Source organism: Orbicella franksi, chromosome 5, assembly GCF_964199315.1.
Source record: "Orbicella franksi chromosome 5, jaOrbFran1.1, whole genome shotgun sequence".
Lineage (NCBI taxonomy): Eukaryota > Metazoa > Cnidaria > Anthozoa > Scleractinia > Merulinidae > Orbicella > Orbicella franksi.
Genome location: NC_138149.1, coordinates 26,259,006 through 26,274,895, shown reverse-complemented (window position 1 = coordinate 26,274,895; position 15,890 = coordinate 26,259,006). Strand labels below are relative to the sequence as shown.

At 38.9% G+C, this 15,890-nt stretch overlaps 1 long non-coding RNA gene across 1 annotated transcript; it reads left to right on the top strand.

Annotated features, from left to right (window-relative positions):
• Nucleotides 1-8,559: 8,559 nt before the first annotated feature.
• Nucleotides 8,560-14,485, top strand: LOC145487338 (uncharacterized). The gene is made up of 4 exons (XR_014049395.1): nucleotides 8,560-10,773; nucleotides 11,142-11,280; nucleotides 12,159-12,236; nucleotides 13,193-14,485. It is a non-coding gene; the product is annotated as an uncharacterized LOC145487338 (long non-coding RNA).
• The last annotated feature ends 1,405 nt before the right edge of the window (nucleotides 14,486-15,890 follow it).

Genomic DNA, 15,890 nt, shown 5'->3' with positions numbered 1-15,890 from the left:
AAAAAAATAGGTTGGCTCTGGTGCAGAAGTCTTTTCAGATTTTCTTCCTTTGGTTCATGCGGAGAAACAAAGGCACTAGAAGACGAACACACCTCAGCCTCAGATAGGTAATGGCTGAAATTATTCTAACATAACTTTTAGAATTCGAATTAACCTTGCTCAGTAACAGCAGCTTGTTATCAACAGCTCATCTTAATGTTATTCCCAACAAAAGAGAAGTTCGAAGTTTGAGCTGAAACTGATGAAGCAGGTCCACAGAAGGGTTCGTCTCGTGACTGTGATTGGTTAATGTATGGTTATGTGCATGCGCAGAAGTTACAATCAATTTTAGTGTGGTCGACGTGTTTCAGCTCGAAACTCGGACAGTTCTCTGATGGCAGTTTGATATTTGCGCATGACGAGAGACCTCTGTCTCCGCATGTTTCTATCTGCCTAGATAGCTATAATGTGGGCTACCGTTTACAAAGGACTTTGATACAGTTTACTTCATTCCTCAAAACCATATGGAGAGGGAAGACTGATCGATACACCCTGGGAACGAAGTTTGCGTTTATATAACTTATCTCTAGTAATTTCTTTATATTGTTTTTACCTTCTCATTTTTGACTTGGTATCCTGCAAAAGAAAATTTAAGTATTGAATTACAACAAACTTCCGTCACGAAAAAAAGAGTAAAACCCGAGTGAACTAAATTATTTTTGGTTAAGCCAGTAAAAAGTTAGCGTTAATTAAATTTACATTCAGGTAACAACTTCTCACTCTTTGGGCCTTCATTTAGTGCCAAATGATCTCGAACTGCAACTTACAATAGACAGTAAAAAAAACCAAAAAACAAAAAAAACTGTGTTTGTAAACTGTGTTTGCAAACACAGTAAGTAGACGCAAGCAAGGAGACGCAAGTTGAAAACTTGAGTTGAAAACTTGAGTCTACTTGCGACTCCGTTTGGCGAGGACTTGCGTGCACTTGCGTTGACTTGTGATGACTCACTTCGGTCGAAATCAAATTTACAGAGAAGTCGACGCAAGTTTTTCACCGTTTGGCCACCCAACCCCAGTCAACGCAAGTTGTGTGACGTCTATCAACCCTATAAGCCAATGAAATACAGCCTTGAAATAAGTGTTTTGCGACTTGCATGTACTTGGGAGGAAACTTGCGAGTCCATTTGGTCACCAAATACAAGTCTCTACGCAAGTTCAACTTGCTGTGACTTGCGAGTCCGTTTGACCAGGGCTTAAGACGTATTGATTCAGTGTTCAGGGATAGACCTAAAACTCAGGCTGCACTCACACACCGTACATTTACGTCTATACTTCGTCTGTAATTAAAACTATAGTGCTTTCGCCCTTGCACAAAAAAATTGTCAATCTTTACAGACTTAAACGTATTCGTTTGTCTTAATTGCCATACGGACTCATACGACTGCATGTCTCAACGTTGTGATTGCATGCTGTGCGAAGGTGCGGACCGGAATATTAGGGTCCGTCCACGCTACGCCGGAGGAATTTGAAAACGGAGGTTTCAGTCTGAAAACGCGTCAAATGTTTTCCGTCCAAACTACGATCGAGGAATTTAAAAACGCAACAATTACCAGTCATTTTAGATTTGTGTTTGAGGAAGACTTGGTCAGGGAAGATCATATGATTATAGTGACGCCATCGTTTTCGAAAAACTTCGTTTCGAAAAAATAATGTTTTCCGTTCGCTCGAAAACGGAAGGTCGGCGTTTTCAAATTCCTCCGGGTTGAAGAGCGTTTTGGAAGAGCTCCGTCTTCGTGACGGATTAGTGCGCACGTTAGGTCTAACCGTAGAAATGAAGCTGCGTTTTCAAATTTCTCCGGCGAAGTGTGGACGCTGCCGTTAGATTCCTTGAAAATACCAGTATGCGAGATTCACGGGGACAAACAATTGACGAGTAGTAATCGAAAGCGTTATTTGGGAAATGAGGCGTTTTAAAGATCCACGCCAGAGACTAGAAATTAGCCATACAGTTCAGGAAGAGTGCAAAAAAAAAAAAAAAAAAAAAAAAAAAAAACTTGTTCAAAGTGATGAAAAAAGTACGAAAATCAAGGGGACAAAAACTAAACAATCGATAAATGAATGGGCTTTTGTGCTTAGGATTTTGACCTGAAGGTTCTTCAGTCGATATTGACGTAATGACAAATTTATTCGGAATTGGTTTCAGAAATTACAGGTATTCTCTCGTAGTTGACGTGTGTGCACAGTATCTCACAAGCAACGACATCGTCTATCTGTCAAACTTGTACCGTATTCTCACAAAACCTCTTACCTTACGTACAAGATGTACCGGAGGTTACTCGTCGAACTTCTCCCTCTAAGTCACCCTTCGCGCCTATGCTCTGAAGATCCCGGCTTTCTCTCTAATGAAAACCGAATGCGTTGCTGGGTTATGTGTCGTTTAAGGGATCCTAATCGAAAAAAACCCAATGATGGAATATGAAATTGACAGCTGAAAATTGGGCCGATGTTGCTTACTACTCAACACTGGCAACTGCTCACATTTGCCGACGTCGGTAGAGCTCAAGTTTAAGGTTGATTCCTTGAATGAGAATAGTGCTCAAAGCTTGAAACTTTTAAACAGAAGATGATTAAGACTATGATGTTGGTGAATAACCTAGCAACGTTTCCCGGTTAGAACGAATATGACGTGAACTGTGGCAATACAAATAAAAAAGTGGCAGTTGTTACCCAGGAAATCAACCCTAAATTTTAGAATTTCTTTTTGGTAAAACTTCAGCCGTTGAAAGACACAAAAACTGTTCGTGCAACCACTTAGTAAATAAGACAACAGTTTGTCGTAATTGGCTTGCATGCATTGCGCCTTTTGTATACCATTACAGTCACGCATCAGTAAGGATCACTATTGGTTCCAAGTTTGTAATAGCGCTTTTCACAACCGTATTTCAATTCCGCAACGTTTGTTACCTAGGAAATATAGAAAACGGCAAAACTACTAAAATTTGAGAAACTGTCTACTTCCGGTGCGTAAGAGAAAAGGAAGCAAGAAAAAAAAAATAGAGTCAAAGAATTGTTTCAATTTAGGAAGGATGCTCTAAGATTTTGGTCGACACCTGACGTTCATGTCACGTGACTTTTCCCTCACTGTTTTCGTTTGGCACTGAAAGTGAAAAGCAAAATTTGAATTATTCCCCTTGAAGCCAAGTGACAAGTCTCTTGTGTCTGCATTGAACAGCAGAATAATTAAGCAATAGAGCACGTTTTCTGTGTTTACATAGCCTCATCTAACCACGAGGAGGGTTGGGAGAATTCGAGACAGTTATGCAAACCCTAGACGTAGTCGAGGGTTTTTATAACTTTCGAAAATTCTCCCAGCCCCCCCCCCCCCGGAGTGTTTAGATGAGGCTATGTAAACACAGAAAACGTGCTCTATTGCTTTTATAAAATAATTCTCAAAAACACGCGCGAATCTAAAACGTCACAACCGTGTTTACATACTCTCATTTAAACACACCTATCAACCAATGAGAGCGCGCGTAGTATCCCAGCTTAATAATTCAATTTCCCGACTGAAAACTGTTTTTCTGCCTTTTCAGTGAACAGACTATTCAACCCATTAAAGACCAGTCCACCTTTCTCCAAATGTATTCTTCAGAGCGGGTGCAGCCTTAGCATAAACTATAACTAGTCTACTCTTTTGCCCGTATTATCGACTTCTCAGTCATAACCAATCAGCTTTGCTTAAACATTCTCCGGGGCGTGTGCATTAACAACAACAACAACAGTTTTATAAGTTTCAATACTGTTCACCATGGAGTTCGTATAAAGCTGAATTACAATGCTCAGATACCTATTGTAAGATAAAGAAGACTTTGCTAGTTAGGGATTTGAAAGCGAGCCTTAAAGACAATGGACGCTTTCCATTCAACCAAAAATTCCGGTTCGCAATTCTGGAAATTTCCATGGCGAATTTAACAGTATTTTTTGTAACTGTGAGAAAAGTTGGCAACGTTGCGAGGTAAACCGAAATTTTCGGAAATTTCTTATCGAGAATTTCCGTTCCATTTGACTTTCCAGCCGGAATTTCGGGAATTTTCGGCTGAATAGTTCGCTTTTCGGAATTTCCTAACCATTTGTCCCGTTTCGAAATTTTCGGAATTTTTGGTTCAAAGGAAAGTGCCCAATGGTAACAGCGAAAAGCTTTATCTTTATTGGTTTGCATGTTTTAATACGCAATTTTTTCAGCTTCTGCCATTCTTATTGGCCTTAAATATTAATTAGCTACTAACTAACCTTAAATTTTAATTTCGTTGTTACTTCTATTCTCAGCGGTCGCCTCTGAAGATGTCTGCTGAAACGTCAGATAAAAGATATACATCTTTTTCTGAATTAATGTTGCTTGGCGTCGTACCGCAAAAAAAGGAGGTGGAGGTGTGGTCTTGAGTCAAACGACCAAAACATATTGCACGAAGTGACTTTCCCAAGAACTAATATTATTTGACTTTGCATTGCAAATAGTTGCAGTAAAGAAATCAAAAGACAAAAGCGTCCGATACTCGGTATTCGATTAATCGGTCAGTTGGCAATATTTTGCTTGTAATTGCGCAGTTTAAGCTGATATGACAGAGATGTTCTTGTGGAGGCTCTTTGTGCATGAAAATATGATTTCAAAATTAAATTAAGCTTTATTTTCTGGCTCGTTTCGAATACAGGTATGAAAAAAACAAATTATAACTTTTTCAAAACCTGATAGCTCACTCCCTCGAAGATTCGCTCGTCTGCAATGTGGTAGTTAAAACTCGTAAACAAAAAAGATATCAGGCTCTTAGCGCGTAATCTAAATTGAAAAATATGTACTTCCTTACAGGCTTAAATTTGTCTTAAGTTACCGTACAGATTGACACGATCGCGAGCCTCAACCTTGTCACCAGGGTCTTCTCGGCTTTGTAAAATGGCGGCAAGTAGCCATTATGGAAAGCGCCGCCGAGATAACCCTGGTGACGACGTTCTGATTCCATGCTTTCCGGAATATTAGATTCCTTGAAAATACGGGTATGCGAGATTTACGGGGACAGACAAATGAATTGTGACGAGTAATAATCGAAAGCGTTATTTAGGAAATGACGCGTTTTAAAGATCCACACCAGGGGCTAGAAATTAGTGATCTCGTTCAGGAAGATTGCAATAAATGAAGTTCTTCTTAGTTGTTTCTTGTTATGTGTAAATGTCAAAGAAATCGAGGAGGGACAAAAACGAAAAACGAGGGAGACAGAAACAAAACAATCGATAAATTAATGGGCATTTTGGATTAGGAGTTTGACTTGAGGTATTTAATACCACTCCTACCACTTCTAATAGGCTTTTGAGTTGATATTGATCTCATGATAATTTTTTTCAGAACTGGATTCAGAAAGCATAAGTATCCTCGTTAATTTCCCGTGCTTGGGTTTGGTGCACAGTATCGCAGGCAATCATATCGCCCAGCTGTTAAACTTTTATCATATACTCACAAAATTCCTCACCTTACTGTCGAGGTGTCTCGTTGAGCTTCTCCCTCCAAGTCACCCCTGCGTGTCTAACCTATGAGACTCCTCTATCTCTCATGAAAACTGAAGGCATTACTTACCTTTCCCTGCCCTAGTCCCTGCTATCGCTCTGAAAAGTCCGCAAGAGATTCTCGAAACTCTCACCATTTGATCACGTAACGTGACAACATCCATGTGAGAACCCGCGATATGTGCGTAGATGCGCGCAGATATATGTCGTCAGGGTGGCGCAATTTGTTCTAAAAATAGAAAAATTGTCCCATATCATAGGTGCGCGCGGATCCCAAGACTTATGGTCTCCGTCGCCGATTATGGCTCCTGGATATAGCTAAAAGAGTGAACCAAATCGTTACTCAAGGATGCGAATGACATTGAAAACAACGATTCGAGGACTGTTTTGAGTCAATGTCGTTTAGAATTGTTTGATTTTTCCATAAATTATATTTTACATTGTTCACAGAGTATTGATCCCAGGCAGGAGACATCCCAGACATCACTAGGAGCGTGCAACTACCCCATATTCCTGTCACGGCGTTTTCATAGACCGATCTATTTTTAGTTTAAATTTACCGTGAATTCAGACCCCCGCAGGAACATAGGTGACCAATCACAAGCACGGACTTAATTTTAAACTGACGCCATCATTTCACCGGCAAAAAGAAAAACAGCCATTTTTTTCATCACCGATGCACGCTCATGTAGACGGAAACTGGCCTATTTCGCGGGAAAGAAGCCTAAAAATAGACCGGTCTGTAAAAATGCCGTGACATAGGTTTAATATGGGAGTTGTACGCACCTGCTCAGTGATGGGATCCTGTCCCAGATGGAACCCGGGGAGGAGGGCACTCCCATGTAAAAAGAACGGGATTGCTCGTCGGAAATTTTGAAAAGAACCCTAGGAGGTACCACGATCCTTTTTTGTGGGCGTGCCTTCAATTTGTTTTATCCCTAAGAGGTGCCAATTCTAATAGAACACATTATCTCCTCTCATATTTTTTTCGGCTCAATACCCTAAAGGGTACAGCGAAATCTCCTGCTGTGGACCTTTTGAGGCTGATACACCACAACCACTTTTTTTAACCCCTAAAAGGTACGACGAGCACCCCCGTTCTTTTTATACGGAAGTCCCCCCCTGGGAGATGAGACACATACCCCGTTATTTTCTGGTTCCGATTTTTGTGGCTACGTGCGTGTACGCAACGTAGGCACTATGTAGCAGAAACTATAAAGCTTTTGTGTTACCAAATATAAATCATGGGCTGCTAATGGCTGAAATAAAGTTTGTTCCAAAATGAAAACTCTTGTTCTGTGTTGTATGCTGAAAGGTCATTTGTCATTTCCATGACAACGTCTTATATCAGCAAAAGCAAGAATTACTGATGGAGGGAATCCGAAAATGTCTCGAGAAAAATCACCGTTCGTTCTCGTTTGAAACGATACATGATCATTCGAAAATCTTACTTTTTCGTCATTGTTCCCTAATTTTTTTTGTCAAAGTTTCCTTTAACAGTGAAGGTAGCGCTCGTTCCCTCGTAAAAACCATGTTCCCTTGTTCCCCAAAACTGCTGGGAGACCCTGATTGGTAGAGCACTACGCCGGTACAGCAAATGTCATGGGTTCGAATCTCGTTCAAGCCTGAAGTTTCTTTTGGGTGTTATTTTCACAACTGCTTCAGATTTAATACTTAGATATAGGTGTTTCTTCGTACCATAATCGGATCAAGATCAATAGGCCCTTGACTAATCACTGAAAACGAGGTTGAAAAAAACAAGTAACTTTTTACCGCCATGGTACAAATCGTAGGGAAGATGCAATAATTCCCGAAATAATTACACAATTCAAAAGAGACAGAGGAATTCGAATTTCAAATTAATTATCTACAGGGTCCTACAGGAGTCAGTATGGACTACTGTCATCTGAAAATTCATTAGTTCATTCTTCAATTGCAACTAACATGCTTAGACAAATGTTTTGATCCTGCTTCGCAAATATACCTACCAAGAAGCTTCCAGCTCTTAGTTCACTTTTCTTCTGAAATAACTCCATAAAAACCAAAATCTTAATTTGAGATTTTTCGTCCTACCTCAGCACCAGAACAAAAGCTAATAGCTTGCTGAGGTAAGACGAAAAATCTTTTTAGCCTTTGCTTCTGGTTTTTACGGAGAACCTTTTAAACTGACGTGAGTACCTTTTGTTTGGTCACCGCTGATCAAAAACTCGCGGGCTCTGGTACGTTTGGAACTCGGAAATTCATCCTCGTCCCCCTCGTTCCTAGGAACGTCTCTACATGTAGGTCCTTGGGGACGAGGTTGCACTGAAATGCTCAAAACAGAGATATGCCTGCCTTCCGATTATTGTGTGTTTTTACGTTTAGACCCTGAAAGAAAAGGAACGAATCAACGATGGAGGTTGGTTTGCGGCTAAACTTCAGAATAACTGGCTGCGGACCGCGTAGCATTTCAGTTTAACACTTAGTTCATCGACTGCGGAACTGCGGACCACGGACCACGGGAGCAGTAGATTTAAGGAGGGCGTGTGTGGCCGGGTATTCTGAAGTTGCTCCGAGCCGTTTTCCTCACTTATCACGGATTCTCCATTGCACGGGCGGTAGGTTTCAAAATTTTCGACATTTTCGTAAATTGGAGTGGTGTTTCTCTCGACAATTTCGCTCATGTACGTACATGGGCTTCTTTGAACCCTTCCTAACCTGCCACCAATCACCGTTTCTCTTGTTTACTGACGTGAAACGGTCTCCAGTAGAAAACGCAATGGTTCGTCCGTCTCCAGCTTCGTAAGAATACGGATATAAAGCTTCTACTGTCCCATTAGCCATGATGAGGCCTTTGCAGAAATGCTTTCCTCCTCAACGTAGACTCATTCACTGGTTTCTGACAACTGTAAGCTTACTAGATGCTGAACAGTTAAGGACTTCTCCTATGTTATTGAAGATGGTAGCGCCATGTTGACAGCAGCGCTTTCACGCAATTCTTCCAATAGTGTTTACATACCTTTCGATGAATGAATTAGCTGAAGTTTATTACGCTTGCTTTCCGCAAAACAATCAGAAAATAAGTTAATAAAGATGGTGAATTTTAAGCCCGGTAATGAAATGTGAAGATGAATTAATCAACATGACACGAGCGTGGGAGAAAGAAAAATTCTGAGTCCCCGACAGGAATCGAACCCATGACCTCCCGAACTGTTCACATGAACTCAGTTAAATGACCTTACTCTCCATGAGTTCTCGTAGCTCAGTGGATAGAGCGCCCGCCCGGTGTTCGGGAGGTCATGGGTTCGATTCCTGTCGGGGACTCAGAATTTTTCTTTGTCCCACGCTCTTGTCATGTTGATTAATTCATCTTCACAATCAGAAAATAGTCATTCAAGCACCTTCACGGCACGAAAAATTGGATTTACTCTAAATTTGATCCAGATCAAAGTCGAGGTCAAATATGATCATAGCTTTGATCCAAACTTTGACGTGCGTCAAATGTATGTCAAAACTGTCATGGCTTTGCCGATACATTTGATCCATGACAAAGAAGAGGGCAAATGTGGTGTTAACTTTGACTCCACCTTTGACCCACGTCAAAGGAGGAATCAAATATCTTATGGATTTGCTATACATTTGATCCCTGTTAAAGGTGAGGTCAAACATGTCAATAACTTTGACTTAAGTTTTGACGCGCGTTAAAGGCGTTCAAAGGCACCACGGCTTTGCATACCTTTGATCTCTTATGTCAAAGGCGTTCAAAGACACCACGGCTTTGCATACCTTTGATCTCTTATGTCAAAGGCGTTCAAAGGCGCCATGGCTTTGTACAACTTTGATCCTACGCCATGTCATGTCAAAGGCGAGGTCAAATATGGCCATATCCTGCGACTCCTCTTTTAACGCCCTAATAGCCTGCGTTTTCGTGTTTTTTTCTGTGTTAACGATTAAATGAAAGCTTGCTTTCTTGCCGACGTGTATTTTTTTAATAAAAAAGTTTTCACTTGACCTGGAGGTGGCACAAGAAAACAGCTCGAAAAGAGCGGGAAAAACGCGGCTGCCAGCGGCTTCCCGCATTTTTCTGGCCAATCAGAGAGAGACTAAAGGTCAACGAAGTCGGCTGTGAGGAAAGCAGACATTTTTCTTCATTTGGCTTCATTACGGCGGATCTGGTGAAATTTTCATTGTGTTTTGGACCAGGAAAGGTAAGTCTTTGAATTTCGTTCATTTGTTTTCAATGTTCAGAGAATAACGGAGTTGAAAAAGTAAATTAAACGCAGCAATGGCTACATAAAGGAATAAAGAGCTATGAATTGCGTATATTCATCGCAGGACAGATCCTCGGCGAAAACATTTTGGTCGAAGATTAATTACACTTGACTGAATCTCAGTTCATCGGCAAAGCTCTTCGTCAAGAAAAGACAAGACGTTATTTTCAATTCACATATACTTATTTGCAAGAGTTGACAAAGGTAATATTTTTTCCTTACTCAGTCAAGTCTTGTGCATTAAATTGAAGTGTCCGTCATAGCACAGATTTTAGCATGATCAGTGCTTGAGATAAACGTAACTTAATAATTAAGCTTAAACTTAACCCTATCTTCGTATAAATTGTTGTGCACAATGCCTCTGGTAATTTCTGAGCTTAAGCAATTCCCTTGAAAGAAAGCTCATGTAAATGTAAAGGAAGTTTGCATTGAAGGAAAAACTCAGTCAGCCATGCATGACAAACCATCTCGACCTGACTTAATTATTATATTAATTATTATATTAATTATACCATTGAAAGAGTTGTTCACATGACTCTGAAAACTTAATCTGTGGATAAGTTTTTGCTTTTGTCTCTAGTTACCATTCTATAGAAAAAAGCTCTGTTTGTTGCCACAGTTGAAATTATGATGATGTTTGTTCATTGATGTTGATAAATGACTTCACTGGTGTGAATTTAACATATCGAATGTGGTTTAGCGTGGTCTGCACTCTTGTTGACAATGATACGCATCAAAAATGGCCAAAATGTTGTGGACTCGTGAAACACAGCCGAGTGAGTCCACAACAAATTTTGACCACTGTGATGACAATCAGTTTGCGAGATCAGTAGCAATTAACTGTAGTAAAAATATGTTTTGATATTTGTTGTATCAGGCTTATGGATCAGCCATTTGGAACTCCACTATCTCCTGGCCACCCCCCGCCACGAACTTGCCAGGCATTTGACATTTTGAACTGTCTCCTGGGCTAAGAATGGTGTCATACCAGGTGATCAAATGCACCTACCCTGTGACATTTGCAAAACTGAGTAATAGAAATGTAGATTGAGTGTCGATGGAGTGTCGATTGAGAGTATCGATCAAGGGTATCGATCGACACTCGACCATGGATGTCTTTAGTACACATAATCCAGCTTATCTTTAGTGGGTGAAATTGTTACAATGTTTGATAAAAATCAAACTTGCCATTACTTGCAAATTAAAAAGCTGACCTCATAATAAAATTATGTGACCTCTCTGGACAGTACCAATAGTTTTAGAGTTTCATGTCTTGGTCTTTTGAGCAGTAGACAATTAAATGCCAATTAAAAACTGACTAGTGGAAATTTGCTTATGAATGTTGTTTTTATCCTTCAGCTAGCCATTCTAGGAGAACTGAAGATATTAACAGAATAAATTGGGAGAGGATACAATATGCAACTTTGTAGTTCATAGTCAACTCAGATACAGTTTAATCATGCAGTGCTCCAAAGTGTGCAAACATCACAACATTTTGGTAAGTAAAAGGCTGGAATATTCATTTGTTATTTCTACATTTTGTAGCATAGACCATCTTATAACTTCTTCAGCCACAACTTTTTATATCTTTTTCCAGCAAAGAAAGTATATAAATAGATTTAAAAAACCTGGCTATAATTTATTAATATTATTTTAATTGATCATTTTTATTATAGTCTCATCACTCTGTGAAAAAAAGTTGTTTCTTTTTGGTTCATTTAAGGACATTGAGTGAGGAAATGTTGTCTTTCTTATGGGACAAATACATCAACTGGCTCACCTGGATGAAAATTAAGAAATTAAAATGTTGTTGAAAACATGCAAGGGATGCAGGGAATCTTTTTGGTAAATGAATCAAAGTTTGCAACCCAGTCTCAGGAAATGTTGGTTTTTGATTGGTAAAAGTGAGTTTTGCATCTAAATTTTGTGTGGTTGTCTGCAATATCAACTGTTTTGGTTTAGCCATCAGGTTTCCAAACCAAATTTTTTCAAGCAAAATTAATAATATGATTAATTCATAACTATTGATGGGATCAGTAGAGAATTTAAGGTATAGAGGATTTGATAATAACTTAGTAAAAGTAATTGAAAAAGACCTTCATTTGCTTTACTCAATTTAAAATTTTGTTGGCAAATTTGTCTGGATAATGGCCATTTCCCTCTATGAGATGCGGCTGCTGGGAGTCATAGTGGTTGTATTCATCATCTTGCATTGGATTTTTGTTTCAATGAATGCAACAGCTATGCGATTCCATGCAGGCATGTCTAATGTTAAATTATTTAATTTCAGGAATTTTTTTCAGTGGAAAAAAAGTGTACAAGTAGTTGCTAACTGTTGATATGTTTATATGCTCCTTTTCACATATGATCTACAAGGAAAATAAGGAAAAAGATAACACTACTGATCATGAAGAGATCTGTGGAAATTACACAGGAACAGCAATATTCCCAAAGGTGTGTGTATTCCTCATTTCTTGTCACAGTTTATGTCAGATTTGTTGGTTTGTTAGATTGCTATTTTGCAACCATAAAAGATATTTGTTGTGAGATGTCTGTAAGAGACAGGCAGACAGATGGACCGGTAAACTGGCTTTAAGCTTTTTGTTTATTTGTGCCAAGCTGTGCACTTTTAAAATGACCCCAAGTCTTTGTTCTCTTATGAAATTCTAGCTGGGGATAAGCCCTTGTTCAGCCGGTGAAATTAGCTGGTTAAATTGGCTCTTAATGACATATCTGTGTGACCAAATCTCTAAGTAGAATGGAGAGAAATACAAAAAAAAGGCTACCAATTGAGTCCCCTCTTCTATCCTTGACTCATGCATTTCTCTGAAAAGTGTTATGCACTCTGATGAAAATATTTGTCCACAGTCAGTACCAGTTTGCAGATTAGCAAACAGTTTTCTTAGAGCAAAGCTCAAGGAAAACTGTGAGCTTTGAGGAGAACATAATGCCAAAGACATATATCCTTACATATTTTTAAAGTCAAAATATGGAGCTATTGTGTTAATTATCCTCAGTCAAGTATATTACGCAACACACTGGATCTTTTGAAAATGAGGAATATTACTCATATTTTGCCCGGTTTTACCTGGGCCATATTCGGTCACGTGATGCGTTTAGACAAACCGCGTGAGCGAAAATATGTTTATGGACTACAGACAAGACTATTTTCACCGTTCTTTTGTTAGTGGACTGAGTTTAAGATTAAAATTCCAAATCTGCGGTAACATTAAATACATATTTGCTATTGACAGAAGCACAAACTGTTCGGAGGAGGAGTAATGATCTGATTGGTCACGTTTTATTAAAGTGACATTAGCAAAAACCATGGGTTAACTTTAAGGAATAGAATGCCAAGATTCACCCTTAACATTCATTTCCAACGTTTTTGTCTGTTTGCTTCTGTTTAGACAAATGCGGACAAGCAATGGTTGACAGGATGGACTTATCCAGTGAAGATGCATTGATTAATTTCGTCAACGCCTTAGACTTTGTCAAAATGTGTCTTCCCTAGAAAGCATGGGGATTCAGTTGGCATTGACCCCAACAAGGCAGTTTAACCACTTTGATGAGAAAGAAGTGGAAAACACTGTATTCCATTCCACTTATAATGCAAGAATTAGCAAGTGCAAGCAGCAGAAAAGGAGAATTGCCAAAACGTTAGGAGTTCCATGCAACGGACTGTACGTGCGATCTGGAAAGGAGGCTTTTACACTAGTTGACTTTGTGCAAAGTTTGCCATATCTTTCCCGAAATTTTGCGGTTATCCTCTCCATTGTCTAGTCTGGTCTAGTAAATTTAAGGAACTGAGAATTTAGCCATAGTACTTCAATGTTAGATAAATGCGCTTTATACCATGGGAAATTTGTTGACTGTTGTTTTCACGATAGATAGAACAATGTTTTCCTCATGATCAGTCGCATTACGTGTAGTTTGAAACCAAGCCTGTAACGTGGCTTTTTGAAATCTGAAGCCCAAAACATTTATGTAAGGTACTTGAAGGTATTTACTCTTGATAAAAACGGGAAAAAAAAAATTAAAACTGAGATGAATTAAGTTGAGTATATTTATTTTCCTAAAATCAGGTGCAATGATCTTTCCGGGCCGCTTTTCCGCTAACATTTGTCATGAGTTTTGGTACAAAATAACCTTATTAAAGCTGACATAATCTTCAAAACTTGTCAGACATAAAACAAGAGTACGGATATGATTGCATCCTTCGTTTGCGGTGCTACAGAGCTAGTGTAGCAAGCAGAAAAATGCGTCTAAGATGTGGATCGCGCGAAACGTGATCAACGGTCGCGAATCGCGAAAGAGGAGCGCGAGCGAGAAGTTCGGGCGAGACGCGCGAGCGCGGAACACGCGGAGCACCTTTGACAAACCTTTGGCCTACGTCACAGCCATCTTCGACCACGTCTTTAGCAAACCTTTGACTTGAATCGCAGACAAATTTGATTACACTTTTGACCCGCCTTTGACAGTGCGCAAAGGCGTATCAAAGGATCACCTTTAACCCTAAAAACACAGGCGTTCACAGGTGAGTAAAAACGGCCTTTCACGCCTTTGATTTGGTGGTAAAGGTTTATTCACAGATGATCTTTGATTCGCGTCACAGATCGTCAAAAGCGTGCAAAGGCGACCTTTACAAAACCTTTAACAACACATTTGACGCGCGGTAAAGGCGATTTTTCGTGCCGTGCTTAGACAAGAGACGTAGAAGGCCCATGTTCTCAAACGTCCAAGAACAATATTACCGCGCAGAACAATCACGTTTTACGTCAAAACCCACATACATTGGTTTCTGTTGGAGCTTTGCAAAATCGAGGACCTGACACTGTGGAAGGATTTCCGCATTTACAGCTATAGAAACCGCGATGCATACATCCGTCCGAAAACAGAAGCTTATATTCCGCTCGACGATTTGCTTGCGCCTCGCTCCCAAGTGCAGTGAGACTCGAAAAGCGGAAAGGACTGAAAACTTAACGCGTGTTATCGGAAAGCGAAACGATATCTGAATAACACCGCGGCAAAACGTATGCGCATGCGTCAACTTCGGCATTTCCGGTTTGCACGTGTTGTCTGGTTGTTCAGATTAATTTTGTTGTTCGCCTGCGCTGCGGTGTTTAAATAAATAAATAAAACACTTTAATAGCTGACACAATTACTGGTAACCCAGTAGTTTACATTGTGGGCTATATATATATATACATACATACATACATACATACATACATACATACATACATACATACATACATACATACATACATACATACATACATACATACATACATACATACATACATACATACATACATACATACATACATACATACATACATACATACATACATACATACATACATACATACATACATACATACATACATACATACATACATACATACATACATACATACATACATACATACATACATACATACATACATACATACATACATACATACATACATACATACATACATACATACATACATACATACATACATACATACATACATACATACATACATACATACATACATACATACATACATACATACATACATACATACATACATACATACATACATACATACATACATACATACATACATACATACATACATACATACATACATACATACATACATACATACATACATACATACATACATACATACATACATACATACATACATACATACATACATACATACATACATACATACATACATACATACATACATACATACATACATACATACATACATACATACATACATACATACATACATACATACATACATACATACATACATACATACATACATACATACATACATACATACATACATACATACATACATACATACATACATACATACATACATACATACATACATACATACATACATACATACATACATACATACATACATACATACATACATACATACATACATACATACATACATACATACATACATACATACATACATACATACATACATACATACATACATACATACATACATACATACATACATACATACATACATACATACATACATACATACATACATACATACATACATACATACATAC